Source organism: Moschus berezovskii, chromosome 3 (genome assembly GCF_049115385.1).
Source record: "Moschus berezovskii isolate FMDL1 chromosome 3, NW_MosBer_1.0, whole genome shotgun sequence".
NCBI lineage: Eukaryota > Metazoa > Chordata > Mammalia > Artiodactyla > Moschidae > Moschus > Moschus berezovskii.
In genome coordinates, this window is record NC_142462.1 from 93,995,603 (window position 1) to 94,013,219 (window position 17,617).

Below are 17,617 nucleotides of genomic sequence, written 5' to 3' on the forward strand. Positions count from 1 at the left end.
AGTATCCTTGCCTGGAAAATTCCATAGACTCAGGAGCCTGGCAGGCTACAGTCCATGGGGTTGCAAAGAGTCGGACAAGACTGAGTGATTTAACTAACTAACTAACCTTAGGCAGGCACTTTCAGTCTCCTCCTTCACCCTCATCAAGAGGTTCTTTACTTTCTCTTTGCTCTCTGCCATTAGAGTGGTATCATCCACACATGCAAGGTTGTTGATATTGTTGATGTTTCTCCCACCTATCTTGATTACATATTGTAACTCATCCAGTCTGCCATTTCTCACAAACAAACAGGGTGACAGCAGACAGCACTGTCATACTTCTTTCTCAATCTTGAACAAATCAATTGTTCCACACAGGGTTCTAAGTGTTGCTTCTTGACCCACATACAGGTTTCTCAGGAGACAGATAAGATGGTCTGGTATTCCTGTCTCTCTAAGAGCTTTCTGCAGTTTGTCATGATGCACAGAGTCAATGGCCTTAATGTCGTCAATGAAACAGAGATAAATTTTTTTCTGAAATTCCCTTGCTTTCTCTATACTCCTGCGAATATTGGCAATTTGATCTTAGTTCATCTTACTTTACCACAGGAAAGGAAAAGGTCAATTCTCATCTCAATTCCCAAAAAGAGTAGCATCAAAGAATGTGTTAACCATCAGACAGTCACACTCATCTCCCATGCTATTAAGGTCGTGCTTAAAATCCTTCAAGCTAGGCTTCAGCATTATGCAAACCAAGAACTTCCAGATGTCCAAGCTGGCTTCAGTTACCAAATAGAATTCAATTAAAAATTATCAATTTCAATTGTCTAAAGAATATCATATATCAATAAAACTTCAGATATTACTATTATATTATTAGTATATTATATAATTTATTATATTATTTCATTCGTCCTGACAAATGTACATTAATTTACATATATTCAGTGCTCTACACTTAAAACCTTTACGTTATTTACTCTTCCTCTTCTCATAAAAATGTATGCCTTATTTTAATGATTTTACAAAAGAATCTCAATCATATATTTTGTGAGAAGCAGCACTTAGACAAAAACTCAGAAATAATACAATCCATCTCAGTGCTCTTGCTGTGCTGTGTGTGCTTAGTCACTCAGTCATGTTCAACTCTTTGCGACCCCAAGGACTATAGCCCACCAGGTTCCAATACACCATCAAAAGTCATTCTCTTTTTCTTGATGTGTGCAAATATGCACTCTTACACAGAGCAGTGGAATCTCCTCAAAACTTTTCTTTCATCCCACTAATTGCAAGGATATTTCAAGAATAAAGTTTCAGTTACACAAGATGAGAAAATTCTAGATATCTGCTGCGCAACATTGAGCCTATAGCTGACAAGACTGTATTGTGCACATAATAATTTATTCAGAATTTTTTTAATTTGTCAATTTCATGTGTGTTCTTAACAATTTTTTTTTGTAATTAATTTATTTTTTATTGGAGGCAAATTATTTTACAATATTATATTGGTTGGTTTTGCCATACATTGACATGAATTCGCCCAGGGTTTACATAAGTTCCCCCTCCTGAACCCCCCTCCCACCTCCCTCCTCCCTTTATCCTCCCTCTGGGTCATCCCCGCACGCCAGCCCCGAGCATCCTATAACATGCATCGACCCTGAACTAGTGATTCGTTTCACATATAACAACATACATGTTTCAATGCCATTCTCCCAAATTTAAAATAAAAGATTATGGAATCAGAAGTATATGTAATCCTTCTTTATAAGCTTGTCAATCCTACCAAATTTCAGTAAGCAAAGATATATATACTATAAAGGGAAATTGTTTGTCTTTTCTTTTTTATATCACTATAATAATAGCTTTGCTGTAAATGTCATTATCATATATGATTTTAGAGATAACCTCCCCTGCAGCTGACAAAATTAGCCAGACATGGATTGACTAGGGTGATTTACATGTTATAGGAGTTCAAAGAATGAGATCTATTTCATTTACGATGTAGAACCCTTTATAACATTTTTCTATTTTCATTTTTATTTTAAATGGGTAATTAAATATTATTTAGTTGAAATAATTAGCTGCAAACAATAGGGGAAATTTAAGTTTTTTAATTAAATTAGAGCAAAGGTGATTATAGGAAAGATGATATGACTTAGAAAATGTAGGTTGGGAGATAAGGCAGTTGATATGTATAACCATTCTTCAGGCTAAACTAAATGCAGATGGGTCAGCTTTTCTCCAAGTAAGCATAAAATGGTTTCCAGAATTCTGGAAAGGTCTAATGACCTTCATACTGTCTCTCTGATATCTGACCCACAACATTCACACTTCAAATACTTTATAAAATGTAAATGCCCTTCAGAGAGTCCTCTAAGCTGTGATCAGTCAGGTAGTACTTAGTGTGTGTGAAGAGATACTGCAATAGACTTTAACGAGTAGGAAGTAGAGAAACAGATTTCACAAGGGGAAATAAGGGAATATGGACAACATCCAAAGTTACGACATATTCTAAATCCTATCTAAAATTTCTCCTGATCAGTACAGTAGAATTCTTTCCTCTTGGTTTAATAAACTTGTAATTAATATAGCTATCTAGAAGATATATATGATGTATATGTGTAAAATCTGTCAGATGTAATCATTTCACAGACACACACACTTTGATTTCATGTACAGCATTAAATTTATACACTACTTTATCAAGCACCTCATCTATTCACCTTCTGTCCTTAAAAATATCTCTCACTTATTTTCCTTACACTAATGTGACTTATGATTAATGCTGATATAATGTGGCTTTACTTTTACAAAAAATAAGTTTCTTCCCAAATTCATTTTCCATTTTGATAAGAAATTGATATATGGTCTGATGAGGCAAAAAATGCCTTTCCCCACCAGAATCGTGAGACCAAAGTAATTAGCAAAGTGTGAGATTAAAAATATACACTTTCCTATTGGGTCTTCGATGCTTGCCTCCTCAACTTTTAAAAATTCTTTATAAATTACCGATATTAGCACTCCATAGTACATGTCTTGAATATTCTCCATTATCTTTTGACTTTATGCTGCTTTTGTCATGTAAATGGTTTCTTGTTTGTTTGATTTCTTTTAATAAAGAAAAGCTAACTTTCTCTACCTTTTAGAAGAATGAAAGACAAAATCTCTAAAGAATATTCAATTGAGGAAAAAATTGAAGGATGTAATATGTGAAATCTGGAGAAAAAGTCATTCAACTCTAAATGAAAGAATATATAATGTTGTCTGAACATTTATTCTTATCTCCTTTGGCAATGTGTCTAAGTAAGACATTTTTTTCAAAAGTAAAATGAAAATGTTTTTTAGTATTACGAAGGCAAAATAAATCTATAAGATATATGATATTTATGATATAGATTATTTGTTTAGATGTTTTTCTTATTTTTGTCCACTTGATGTGTCTTCTACTGAGAGAGCTGATTAGATTTCCTAGTATAGTGACTTTCTTTCTAGTCTCCTTGAAATGCTTGTTGTTTTAATTTCATGAAAGTCATTGTTGTGTTATTTGATGCACAAATATTTCTAAGTATTACTCTATCTCCACAGCAGGTTGTAGATTTGAGCATCAAATCATATATTTCTTCGACATCATTAATGCTTGTTGTCTTATTAGGACCACTATTGCTGCTGCTTGTAGTTCCTATTTGTCTAATACTTTTGTCTATCCTTTATATTTAGCCTTTCTGAATTCTTTATTTTACATCTGTAAAATATATAGCATACCTTTAATATACAACATATAGAAGAGTTTTATCTGCTGTGGTAAATTGAAACTCAAATTTTACTAACAGATCATTTATTTTCTTCAGATTTGTTTCTTTGTGACTCTATCAAAGTATTTTATAATTATGTGCAATTTGTTAGATATGCTGTTTCTTGCGGAGAAGGCAATGGCAAGCCACTCCAGTACTCTTGCCTAGAAAATCCCATGGACGGAGGAGCCTGGCAGGCTGCAGTCCATGGGGTCGCTACGAGTCAGACATGACCGAGTGACTTCACTTTCACTTTTCACTTTCATGCATTGGAGAGGGAAATGGCAACCCACTCCAGTGTTCTTGCCTGGAGAATCCCAGGGACGGGGGAGCCTGGTGGGCTGCCGTCTATGGGGTCGCACAGAGTCGGACACGACTGAAGTGACTTAGCAGCAGTAGCAGCAACAGCAGCTGTTTCTTGATGAGATATGTTTTTTTGCTCTTTAAAAAGGTTTATATTTTTCTTCTAGTGATGATTTTTGTATTTATTCCTCTTAATGCACTTTCCCTGTTTTCCTATTTCTTTTTTTACTGTCTGATTTACCAGCTGTTTGGCTGTCCTTTATATCTACATATTTTCTGTATTTAAAAAAAAATCACCTTTTTTTTCTATTTTCACTTTTATATTAAAAATGATGTCCATTTCCTTTCTATTCTTTCTCTTCCAATGTTGTCATTGTGTTATTTCTACTTTGTCACAGTGTATAGTATTCATACATTAATATTCCACTACCACCATCTTTTTCTTATAGGTGCATTCATATATATTTAAATGTCCACCATCAGTCCTCCTGCTGAAGCTTTCTTTATCATCATTTGGCTAATTGAAGCCGTCATGTAGTATAGAGGTTGATAGACTATACCCTGTGCTCCAAATACAGCCCATCATGTATTTTTATGAATAAAGTTATACTGGAACACAGACATTCCCACTTGTTTACATATTTTCTATATCTGCTTTCACACTAAAATGGAAAACTTTAGGAGCTGCAACAAAGAGTATATGACTGACAAAGTGAAAATTATTTCTTGCCTGGCCACTAACAAAAAGTTTTGCCTACCTCTGATCCAGTATATTTCTCAGAAAAGCAAATAGGTTCTGAAATCTCTAAGTTCTTGTGTGTTGAAAGGAAGCTCATTTAGCATAGCCTCGATGATTTAGTTGGAGCTTAAGCTAACTGCACATAAACGTGTTGGTTTACCCTTTCACTTATTTTATTTTCCTATGCTGCTCCCTTTCTCCCTTGCTTTGATGGTGGCCTTAAAAATGCTGACATTAACATAATTATTGTGCCTTTGTACATTATTTTATCTTTTCATGGAGTCCTGGAAGGACTCCATCTTTATCTGTTAAATCTAGAGGTTTTCTCAGGTTATGGTTCAGAGTTAATAGTTCTATATTTTTTCCCTAGAAAGTGTTACTGGATATTGGTTTTAAATATTCACTGTTACATTTTTTTTTCATTTAATTTAAATTTTAAAAAGTGATCATTCCTTCATTTCTTGTTTTCTATCTCCACTAAATCTTCTGTCGTTTAATTCATCTTTTTGTTGTCATGTGTATATTCAATCCCCATTTTAAGGCTTTTATTTGAGTTAATTATCTCTTGGATATCATATAATTTATTCTTCATATGTGAGGTAATTTTCTTTTTTTCTATCACTTCTTAGAATTCTGAGTTAAATCAACTTTTATTTTGACTTCTATTTTTGTTCATTCTACTTTTTTGTTTTTGAAAAATGTAATTCAAAGTGACTTTCCATATCCTCATGTGAATGATTCTGTTCAACAACATAGTTGATTTTCTTGTGGACAAGGGGAGGATTAGAGGTGTGAAGTTATGTTTCCTTGTTTTCTGAAATACTTACGGACTTTATTTTCCCTTTATTAATTTTGTGATACTGATTTGCTTTATAAGATTCTTCGTTTCATGGCACCCTTTTCTGTCAGTTTAGCACAGTCTAAGCACTTTAGTGAAAATGCTTAGTGTCGGAGGGAATTGCCCACAGTCACAGAAGGGTTCCCTGGTGGCTCAGACAGTAAAGAATCCACTTGCAATGCAGGAGAACTGGATTCAATCCCTGGGTTGGGAAGATCCCCTGGAAGAGGGCATGGCAACCCACTCCACTATTCCTGCCTGGAGAATCACCATGGACAGAGAAGCCTGGCAGGCTACAGTCCTTGGGGTCACAAAGAGTCGGACACAACAGAGTGACTAAGCACAGCACAGCACACAGAAGGGTGGCCTCTGATTTTGTGATTTACTTTTGTCTTGAAGGACCCTAAAGTTTCCATTTTTTCTTGTTTCTCCATGTCAAAGAGGGGTAATTCCTTTCATTTAAAAAAAAAAGTCTCTCGGGGCTATGTGTTTTGAAAACAGTACTTTTAAGATATTCCTGTCCACCTTTTTCTAGCAAACCTCTTCTATTTTTTCAGAGCCGTTTTCTGTGCCTATTCATGTAAGTTAATTTACAAAAAAAAAAAATTCTGTCAGTATGGACAAAATCATTAAGGTGCAATATAATACATGAAAGATAGTTTTTTTAACTGATGGAATAATGTTAAATACTTACATTGATCTCATGTAATATAAATGCAAGTTTTTTCCAGTTACTGGAATTGACCAAACTCATTTTTACCTCTTCAGTGGTGTTAGTCATGTACTACCTGTCTTCTTGTGTGTCTGCTTAATAATCTGACATGCTACTGATTCTGGCAGGCCAGTTTGTTTTTAAAATATGTTCCTGACATTGTTTTCCTTTTTTTATAGCAATCCCACTAAATTGTGTCTTTGGTAGTTAAGATGCTTTGTTTTAATATGGTTTTGATTCAACAATTAAAATGATAATTCTATCTAAAACTGTTTGTTTCTTTGGAAATATTTCATTTTTATTCCTTGATGAGATGCTAGAGTATACTATCAAAAAATAAAATCTTACTGGAATAAATGTAATTAGGATAATAATTTGCAAAATACAATTTTCAGACAAGTCATTTAGAAAAGAACAATGCATGACAGTTACACATAATTTCAAACATTTTTTCTGTTTCAAGTGATTCTCTTTTTGCACATTTTATGCACTTGTAACATTAAAAACTGAAAAGGTCTATTCATAATTTCTACAAAATATAGTCACTTTTCATTAAATATGTCTGATTTAAATACAAAATATACTACTTTAATGTAATGAAAATGCATTTATGTTTGTTTTACAATAAAACAAATCAAGTTTATCAACACAGCTACCTTAAATGCTGCTACTGCTAAGTTGCTTCAGTCGTGTCCGACTCTGTGCAACCCCATAGACAGCAGCCCACCAGGCTCCCCCGTCCCTGAGATTCTCCAGGCAAGAACACTGCAGTGGGTTGCCATTTTCTTCTCCAATGCATGAAAATGAAAAGTGAAAGTGGAGACTCTCAGTCGTGTCTGACTCTTAGTGACCCCATGGACTGCAGCCTACCAGGCTCCTCCGTCCATGGGATTTCCCAGGCAAGAGTACTGGAGTGGGTTGCCATTGCCTTCTAGAGTTACACTATTACAATCATTGATCATATATTGAGCTATATATTTTATCAACTGATTCAAGTCTAGTCATCATTTCCATTGAAGGCTCAGTCATATACTTGGTAATACAAGAAATAATAATCTTGTGAAACAAGCAAAATGCAAATGGTATAGTTAATAACATTAGTGGAATTAAAAGTAAATATTTTAGCCATGAGCCTCCCACACCAGTTTTTTTTCTTTTTAAAGATTGTCAAGACTAGGGAATGGGTCAATTAGATCAGAAATCTGATTTTTTAAGCCACTTAATGGTGCCCATTAAATAAAACTTAAATTTATTAATTAAGGGAAGTGCCCAGGTGGCTCAGTTGTAAAGAACCCATCTCCCAGTGCAAGAGAGGCAAGAGACACAGGTTCAGTATGTGTGTGGGGAAGAATCCCTGGAGAAGGAAATGGCTAGCCCACTCCAGTATTCTTGCCTGGAAAATTCTAGCCTGGTCAACTAGAGTCCCTGGAGTCACCAAGAGTCGGACACAACTCAGTATGCACCCACAATGATTAAACAAATATTCTAAATGCTGCATAATTGTATATGTCAAAGAGTATTTCAGTCACCCCTACTGTAAAACTGGCATTAGCTCCATATTGTCACACATATGTCAAAACAAGATTCACAGTACACCAGATACAGTACTTTTATAATGGAATTAGAATATCCTGAAAAATACAAAACTAACTACTAAGAAGGAAACTTTTCAACTTTGGGAAGTAATTAAACTTCATTAATTTAATTTTCATGCAGATATTATTAATATATTAAAGCAATTTTATCCCCATAGAAGTCTGGATTATTTAAAAATAGTTCTGCATACTAGTATTGCTACTCCTGCTTTCTTTTGGTCTCTATTTGCATGGAATATCTTTTTCCAGCCCTTCACTTTCAGTCTGTATGTGTCCCTCGTTTTGAGGTGGGTCTCTTGCAGACAACATATATGGGGGTCTTGTTTTTGTATCCATTCAGCCAGCCTTTGTCTTTTGGTTGGGGTATTCAACCCATTTACGTTTAAGGTAATTATTAATAAGTACGATCTTGTAGCCATTTTCTTTATTGCTTTGGGTTCGAGTTTATACACCCTTTCTGTGTTTCCTGTCTAGAAAAGATCCTTTACTATTTGTTGGAGCAATACTCATATCAGATAAAATAGACTTTAAAAAAAAGGCTGTGAAAAGAGACAAAGAAGGAAACTACATAATGATCAAAGGATCAATCCAAGATGAAGATATCTCTCTCTCTCTCTCTCCAGTCGCTAAGTCGTGTCCGACTCTTTGCGACCCCGTGGACTGTAGCCCACCAGGCTTCTCCGTCCATGGGATTCTCCAGGCAAGAATACTGGAGTGGGTTACCATTTCCTTCTCCAGGGGATCTTCTCGACCCAGGGATCGAACCCGGGTCTCCCACATTGGAGGCAGACGCGTTAACCTCTGAGCCACCAGCTGTGTAGATGAAGATATAACAATTATAAATATTTATGCACCCAACATAGGAGCACCGCAATATGTAAGACAATTACTAACAAGTATGAAAGGGGAAATTAACAATAATGCAATAATAGTGGGAGATTTTAATACCCCACTTACATCTATGGATAGATCAACTAAACAGAAAATTAACAAGGAAACACAACTTTAAATGATACAATAGACCAGTTAGACCTAATTGATATCTATAGGACATTTCACCACAAAACAATGAATTTCACCTTTTTCTCAAGTGCACACAGAACCTTTTCCAGGATAGATCACATCCTGGGCCATAAATCTAGCCTTGGTAAATTCAAAAAAGTTGAAATCATTCCATGCATCTTTCTGACCACAATGCAGTAAGATTAGATCTCAATTATGGGAGAAAAACTATTAAACATGCCAACATATGGAGGCTAAACAACATGCTGCTTAACAACGAACAAATCATAGAAGAAATCAAAAGAGAAATCAAAATATGCATAGAAATGAATGAAAATGAAAACACAACAACCCAAAACCTCTGGGATACTGTAAAAGCAGTGCTAAGGGGCAAGTTCATAGCAATACAGGCACACCTCAAGAAACAAGAAAAAAGTCAACTAAATAACCTAACTCTACATCTAAAGCAACTAGAAAAGGAAGAAATGAAGAACCCCAGGGTCAGTAGAAGGAAAGAAATTGTAAAAATTAGGGCAGAGATAAATGCAAAAGAAACAAAAGAGACCATAGCAAAAATCAACAAAGCCAAAAGCTGGTTCTTTGAGAAGGTAAATAAAATTGACAAACCACTAGCCAGACTTATCAAGAAACAAAGGGAGAAGAACCAAATCAATAAAATTAGAAATGAAAATGGAGAGATCACAACCGACAACACAGAAATACAAAGGATTATTACAGAATATTGTCAACAATTATATGGCAACAAAATGAATAACCTGGAAGAAATGGACAAATTCCTAGAAAAGTACACCTTTCCAAAACTGAACCAGGAAGAAATAGAAAATCTGAATAGACACATCACAAGCACGTAACTAGAGGCTGTAATCAGAAATCTTTCAGCAAACAAAAGCCCAGGTCCAGACGGCTTCACAGCTGAATTCTACCAAAAATTTAGAGAAGAGCTAACACCTATTCTACTGAAACTCTTCCAGAAAATTGCTGCGGAAGGGAAACTTCCAAACTCATTCTATGAGGCCACCATCACCCTAATCCCAAAACCTGGTAAAGACCCCACAAAAAAAGAAAACTACAGGCCAATATCACTGATGAACATAGATGCAAAAATCCTTAACAAAATTCTAGCAATCAGAATCCAACAACATATTAAGAAGATCATACATCATGACCAAGTGGGCTTTATCCCAGGAATGCAAGGATTCTTCAATATCCGCAAATCAGTCAATGTAATACACCACATTAACAAACTGAAAAATAAAAATCATATGATTATCTCAATAGATGCAGAGAAAGCCTTCGACAAAATTCAGCATCCATTTATGATAAAAACCCTCCAGAAAGTGGAAATAGAAGGGACATACCTCAACATAATAAAAGCTATATATGACAAACCCACAGCAAACATTATCCTCAATGGTGAAAAACTGAAAGCATTTCCCCTAAAGTCAGGAACAAGACAAGGGTGCCCACTCTCACCACTACTATTCAACATAGTTCTGGAAGTTTTGGCTACAGCAATCAGAGCAGAAAAAGACATAAAAGGAATACAAATTGGAAAAGAAGAAGTAAAACTTTCACTGTTCGCTGATCACATGATCCTCTACACAGAAAACCCTAGAGACTCTACCAGAAAACTACTAGGGCTAATCAATGATTACAGTAACGTTGCAGGATATAAAATCAACACACAGAAATCCCTTGCATTCCTATACACTAATAATGAGAAAATAGAAAGAGAAATTAAGGAAACTATTCCATTCACTGTTGCAACGAAAAGAATTAAATACTTAGGAATATATCTACCTAAGGAAACAAAAGACTTGTACGTAGAAAACTATAAAACACTACTGAAAGCAATCAAAGAGGACACTAATAGATGGAGAAATATACCATGTTCATGGATTGGAAGAATAAATATTGTAAAAATGCATATACTACCCAAAGTAATTTATACATTCAATGCAATCCCTATCAAACTACCAACGATATTTTTCACAGAACTAGAACAAATAATCTCACAATTTGTATGGAAATACAAAAAACCTCGAATAGCCAAAGCAATCTTGAGGAAGAAAAATGGAACTGGGGGAATTAACCTGCCGGACTTCAGGCTCTACTACAAAGCCACAGTCATCAAGACAGTATGGTACTGGCATAAAGACAGAAATATAGATCAATGGAACAAAATAGAAAGCCCAGAGATAAATCCACGCAACTATGGACACCTCATCTTTGACAAAGAAGGCAAGAATATAAAATGGAGAAAAGACAGTCTCTTTAACAAGTGGTGCTGGGAAAACTGGTCAGCCACTTGTAAAAGAATGAAACTAGAACACTTCCTAACACCATACACCAAAATAAACTCAAAATGGATTAGAGAGCTAAATGTAAGACCAGAAACTATAAAACTCCTAGAGGAGAACGTAGGCAAAACACTCTCTGACATAAATCACAGCAGGATCCTCCATGACCCACCTCCCAGAATATTGGAAATAAAAGCAAAAATAAACAAATGGGACCTAATTAAAATCAAAAGCTTCTGCACAGCAAAGGAAACTATAAGTAAGGTGAAAAGACAGCCTTCAGAATGGGAGAAAATAATAGCAAATGAAGCAACTGATAAAGGATTAATCTCCAAAATATACAAGCAGCTCCTGCAGCTCAATTCCAGAAAAATAAATGACCCAATCAAAAAATGGGCCAAAGAACTAAACAGACATTTCTCCAAAGAAGACATGAAGATGGCTAACAAACACATGAAAAAATGCTCAACATCCCTCATAATCAGAGAGATGCAAATCAAAACCACAATGAGATACCATTTCACACCAGTCAGAATGGCTGCTATCCAAAAGTCTACATGCAATAAATGCTGGAGAGGATGTGGAGAGAAAGGAACCCTCTTACACTGTTGGTGGGAATGCAAACTAGTACAGCCACTATGGAGAACAGTGTGGAGATTCCTCAAAAAACTGGAAATAGAACTGCCATATGATCCAGCAATCGCACTCCTGGGCATACACACCGAGGAAACCAGAATTGAAAGAGACACGTGTACCCCAATGTTCATTGCAGCACTGTCTATAATAGCCAGGACATGGAAGCAACCTAGATGTCCATCTGCAGACGAATGGATAAGAAAACTTTGGTACATATACACAATGGAGTATTATTCAGCCATTAAAAAGAATACATCTGAATCAGTTCTAATGAGGTGGATGAAACTGGAGCCTATTATACAGAGTGAAGTAAGCCAGAAAGAAAAACACCAATACAGTATACTAACACATATATATGGAATTTAGAAAGATGCAAATGATAACCCTGTATACGAGACAGCAAAAGAGACACAGATGAATAGAATAGTCTTTGGGACTCTATGGGAGAGGGTGAGGGTGGGATGATTTGGGAGAATGGCATTGAAACACGTATGTTGTCATATGTGAAACGAATCACTAGTTCAGGGTCAATGCATGTTATAGGATGCTCGGGGCTGGCATGCGGGGATGACCCAGAGGGAGGATAAAGGGAGGAGGGAGGTGGGAGGGGGGTTCAGGAGGGGGAACTTATGTAAACCTGGGGCAAATTCATATCAATGTATGGCAAAACCAACCAATATAATATTGTAAAATAATTTGCCTCCAATAAAAAAATTAATTACCTAAAAAAATAAAAAATAAATCATGTTTATCCAAAAAAAAAAAAAATAGTTCTGCATACTAAAGGACTGTCCAAAGTTGCCTTTTATTCACCTCAACTTACCACACACTTTTTTCTTTTGTCCTGTCTCCATCCCCTTCACTTTTTCATATTTCTTTCTCAATCAGTTTTTCTTCAGATACAAAAACTTGTTTATCACTCTTCTCCATATTTTATAAGTATATTTCATTTAAAAGTCATCTTTGTGTCTTTTGTCAACTGAATAGCGTTAGAAGAGGTCAGAAAAGAGAGGAGACCTAGATGAATGAGTAAGGTAGTAGAGTATTATTTCCTGAAAATCTACAACAATTCCTTATGTAATAAATGATAATTATAAAGCACCATATAGAGATAACTTTTAAATAAGGATATATCTGAAGTTTTTTTCCCTAAATTTTAAGATATGGGGTCAAAAGGCAGAACAAAATGTGCTTTGCATGAGATCAATGTTAAATTTGATGATTCTAAACCTAGAGAAAAAATAAAAACAGAAATATCTTTCACTTCAAAGTAAGTTTTTCATCTAGATGAGTTGAAGTTATATCAAGAAAACCAGTAGGAATCATTTGTAACTAGACTATTATACTATTTGTTAATGCAATAAATCTTGAGTTAGCTACGAGGACAATCAATGTAGAAAAGTAATATTTTCCTTATCTATTGCCATTCAATAAATCAATATTAATTGACTCAAGGATAAGTTACAATTAGGCCGCTTAATAAAGCTTGTAAATTGTTGTACTCTAGCTTATTATGTGGAGAAGGAAATGGCAACCCACTCCAGTGTTCTTGCCTGGAGAATCCCAGGGACAGGGGAGCCTGGTGGGCTTCCATCTATGGGGTCACACAGAGTCGGACACGACTGAAGTGACTTAGCAGCAGCAGCAGCTTATTATGATTGAATATGCATTTATATGGGCTTTCCTGGTGGCTCAGTGGTAATGAATCTGTCTGCCAATGTTGGAGATGTGGGTTTGATCCCTGGGTCAGCAAGATCCTCTGGAGAATGAAATGGCAACCCATTCCAGTGTTCTTGCCTGGAAAATTCCATGGACAGAGAATCCTAGAGGGCTAGGGTCACAATGATTGGACATGACTTAGAGACGAACAACAAAATACATTTATATAGGCCTTGAGGTGTTTATTTTATCATTGTTGTTGTTTAGTCACTAAGTCATGTCCAATTCTTTGCAATCCCATTGACTTTAGCCCTGTCCATGGGAATTCCCAGGCAAGAATACTGGAGTGGCTTTCCATTTCCTTCTCTGGGGGGGTCATTCCAACCAGGGATTGAACCTCTCTCTCCTGCTTTGGCAGGCAGATCCTTTACTTCTGAAGTATCAACAAGACCTTATTTTGTCATTATTCTCACTTTAATGCATATATTCTTACACCATTGATGAAATGATCTTTTGAATATCATGTATAAAAAGGAAAACAAAACCTTCAATATGTCAACCATTTGCCAACTGACTACTTCTCTGATTTTAATATTTCTTTCACTTTCCAACTGAGCTTTGATCAACAGACAAAAGATTAAAAGTTGAGATAAAATCAGTACTTGCTCTGTACCATAAGAGAAATATTTGGTAGAATGCTTTTGTTCTAACAACATATATCCAATTTTATTTTCTGTCACTCTATCAGTCCTTTGTTTTCTAAAATTGAATCCTTAAAACTTTGGAGATAAGATGCATGGTGACTGTAGTTAACGCTCCCATCTTGCATATTTGAAAGCTGCTGAAAGAGATCTTAAAGTTCTTATCTCAAGAAAAAAAATGTAACTATGTATGGTGACAGATATTAACTAGATGTTTTGAGATAACCACTTCGCTATATATTTTATACTATATATAATGGCAAGCCACTCCAGTACTCTTGCCTGGAAAATCCCATGGATGGAGGAGCCTGGTAGGCTGCAGTCCGTGGGGTCGCTATGGGTCGGACACGACTGAGCGACTTCACTTTCACTTTTCACTTTCACACATTGGAGAAGGAAATGGCAACCCACTCCAGTGTTCTTGCCTGGAGAATCCCAGGGATGGGGGGAGCCTGGTGGGCTTCCGTCTATGGGGTCACATAGAGTCGGACACGACTGAAGTGACTTAGCAGTAGCAGCATGTATGAACAATATATATAGAATCATTATGTTATATACCTGAAACTAGTATAATTTTACCTCAAAAGTAGATGGAAGATTTTTGAGTGGGGAAGTCTAATTACACTAAAAGTAAAATTTCACTTACCCATGGAAAAAAAACCCAGTAGTTACATTACTATAAAAATTTGTCATAAGTTATAGTTTAAGATATACATAATACTAATCTACATGAAAATATTGTAAAGTTAAAAGAGGTAAATGAATTTTAAAGTATTCCAAGTTTCTACTCTACTGTGGAACTGATAAATTATTTTCATTGACTACAATGTTCAAGAATGCATATTGTATGTTTATAGGTAATGACTCTCAGTGAGAGAAAATTTTGCCCCCTAAGATATATTTGACAGTATCTCACATACTATTTGAACGTCTCAAATGGGGAAAATGGTGCAACAGGCAGTGAGCAGAATAGAGATTATACTAAATATTGTATAAAATGCAAGAGAGTCTCTAAAAAAAGAATTTTTCAGACCAAAATATCAACAGTGACAAGATCACTCTAGAGTGACCACTAAATTATATAAAGGGATGAAAAAATAAATAAATTGCTAGAAAAATATGATAACAAAATAGATGATAATTTAAAAACAGAGCAAAAGAGAAACAGAATACCGATGAGTTAAAAAGAAAGTAAACAGGATGATGACTGACAGATAAAGACACAACCGTATCAGCAATTAAAATACATGTAGGCTGAGAAGGCACTGGCAAGCCACTCCAGTACTCTTGCCTAGAAAATCCCATGGACGGAGAAGCCTGGTAGGCTGCAGTCCATGGGGTCGCTACGAGTCAGACATGACTGAGCGACTTCACTTTCACTTTTCACTTTCACACATTGGAGAAGGAAATGGCAACCCATTCCAGTGTTCTTGCCTGGAGAATCCCAGGGACGGGGGAGCCTGGTGGGCTGCCATCTATGGGGTCACACAGAGTCGGACACGACTGAAGTGACTTAGCAGCAGCAGCAGCAGGCTGACTACTCCAAATAAAAGACTAAGATTTAAAATTGGGAAACCAAACATATACAAGACACACTTAAAATATAAAAACTGAGAAAGGATGAACACGAGTGGATGAAAGAAGACTTATAAGGCAAATACTAATCAAATGAGTATATTTTGTTGCTATACAAAAGTAAACTGAATTTCAAGGCAAGAAGTATTAATAGAGAAAAATATGGACATTTTAGTCTGAGATAGTAAATCTAACAGAAATATATTACAATCTTAAATCTATATGCTCATATTAAATAGCTTTAAATGATATGAATCATAATCTGGTGGGGATCAAAGGAAAAATAAAAGAATCTATAATAACAGTATGAGATATTAGTGCATTTCTCTCAACAGAAGCAAAAGAAAATTATTTTTTCAGTTTGCAGAAGATCTGACTAACACATTGGTAAACTTGGTCTATTTGACAAATATAGAGAATTGAATTCAATGATTACAGAATTCAAATTATTTTCAAATGTACATGGATTGTGTACCAAAGTCAAGAGCGTGCGATAATATTGCATATAATAATAATAGCCTCAAAGAATATCAAATATTTACAATCATTCAAAAGTTATTTTATGACCGAAAGTAATTAAACTGCACCTAGATAATAAATCTCCTATTACATAGACAATAAAAAATGCACTCTTGTATAACAAAGAAACAAAGAATTTACGAGGAAAATTATTTTATACATATAAAAATACATCTTTTGTAATTATACTAGTGTTCTGTTCTTTGATCTGGGTTCTTATTATATGGGATTTTAAATTTGTGCAAAGTGTAAATTATGAATTATATTTATAATCTGTGGAGCATGTATATATATTATATTATAATATACTATATTATATATATACACATACTATATGTGAACATCACTCAGTCATGTCTGACTTTGTGATCCCATGGACTATGCAGTCCATGGAATTCTACAGGCCAAAGTACTGAAGTGGATAACCATTCCCTTCTCCAGGGTATCTTCCCAACACAGAGCTCAAACCCAGGTCTCATGCATTGTAGGCAGATTCTTTACCAGCTGAACCATCAGGGAAGCCTAAGAATACTGGAGTGGGTAGCCTATCCAATCTCCAGCTTATCTTTCTGAGCCAGGAATCCAACCAGGGTCTCCTGCATTGCAGGCAGATTCTTTACCAGCTGAGCTACCAGGGAAGCTCTATGTGTATCAAGCCCCTGTATCAGTTCAGTCACGCAGTCGTATCTGACTCTGAAACCTCATGGACTGCAGCATGCTAGGCCTCCCTGTCCATCACCAACTCCCAGAGCTTGCTCAAACTCATGTCCATCAAGTCTCATCTCATCTTGGATGCCATCCAATCATCTCATCCTCCGTAGTCCCCTTCTCCTCCTACCTTCAATCCTTCCCAGCATCAGGGTCTTTTCCAATGAGTCAGTTCTTCACATCAGGTGGCCAAAGTACTACAGTTTCAGCTTCAGCATCAGTCCTTCCAGTGAATATTCAGGACAGATTTCTTCTAGGATTTACTGATTCAATCCCCTTGCAGTCCAAGGGACTCTCAAGAGTCTTCCCCAACACCACAGTTCAAAAGCATCAATTCTTTGGTGCTCAGCTTTCTTTATGGTCCAACTCGCACATCCATGCATGACTACTGGAAAAACCAGAGCTTTGACTAGAGGGACCTTTGTTGGTAAAGTAATGTCTCTGCATTTTAATATGCTGTCTAGATTGGTCATAGCTTTTCTTCCAAGGAGCAAGGGTCTTTTCATTTCATGGCTGCAGTCACCATCTGCAATGATTTT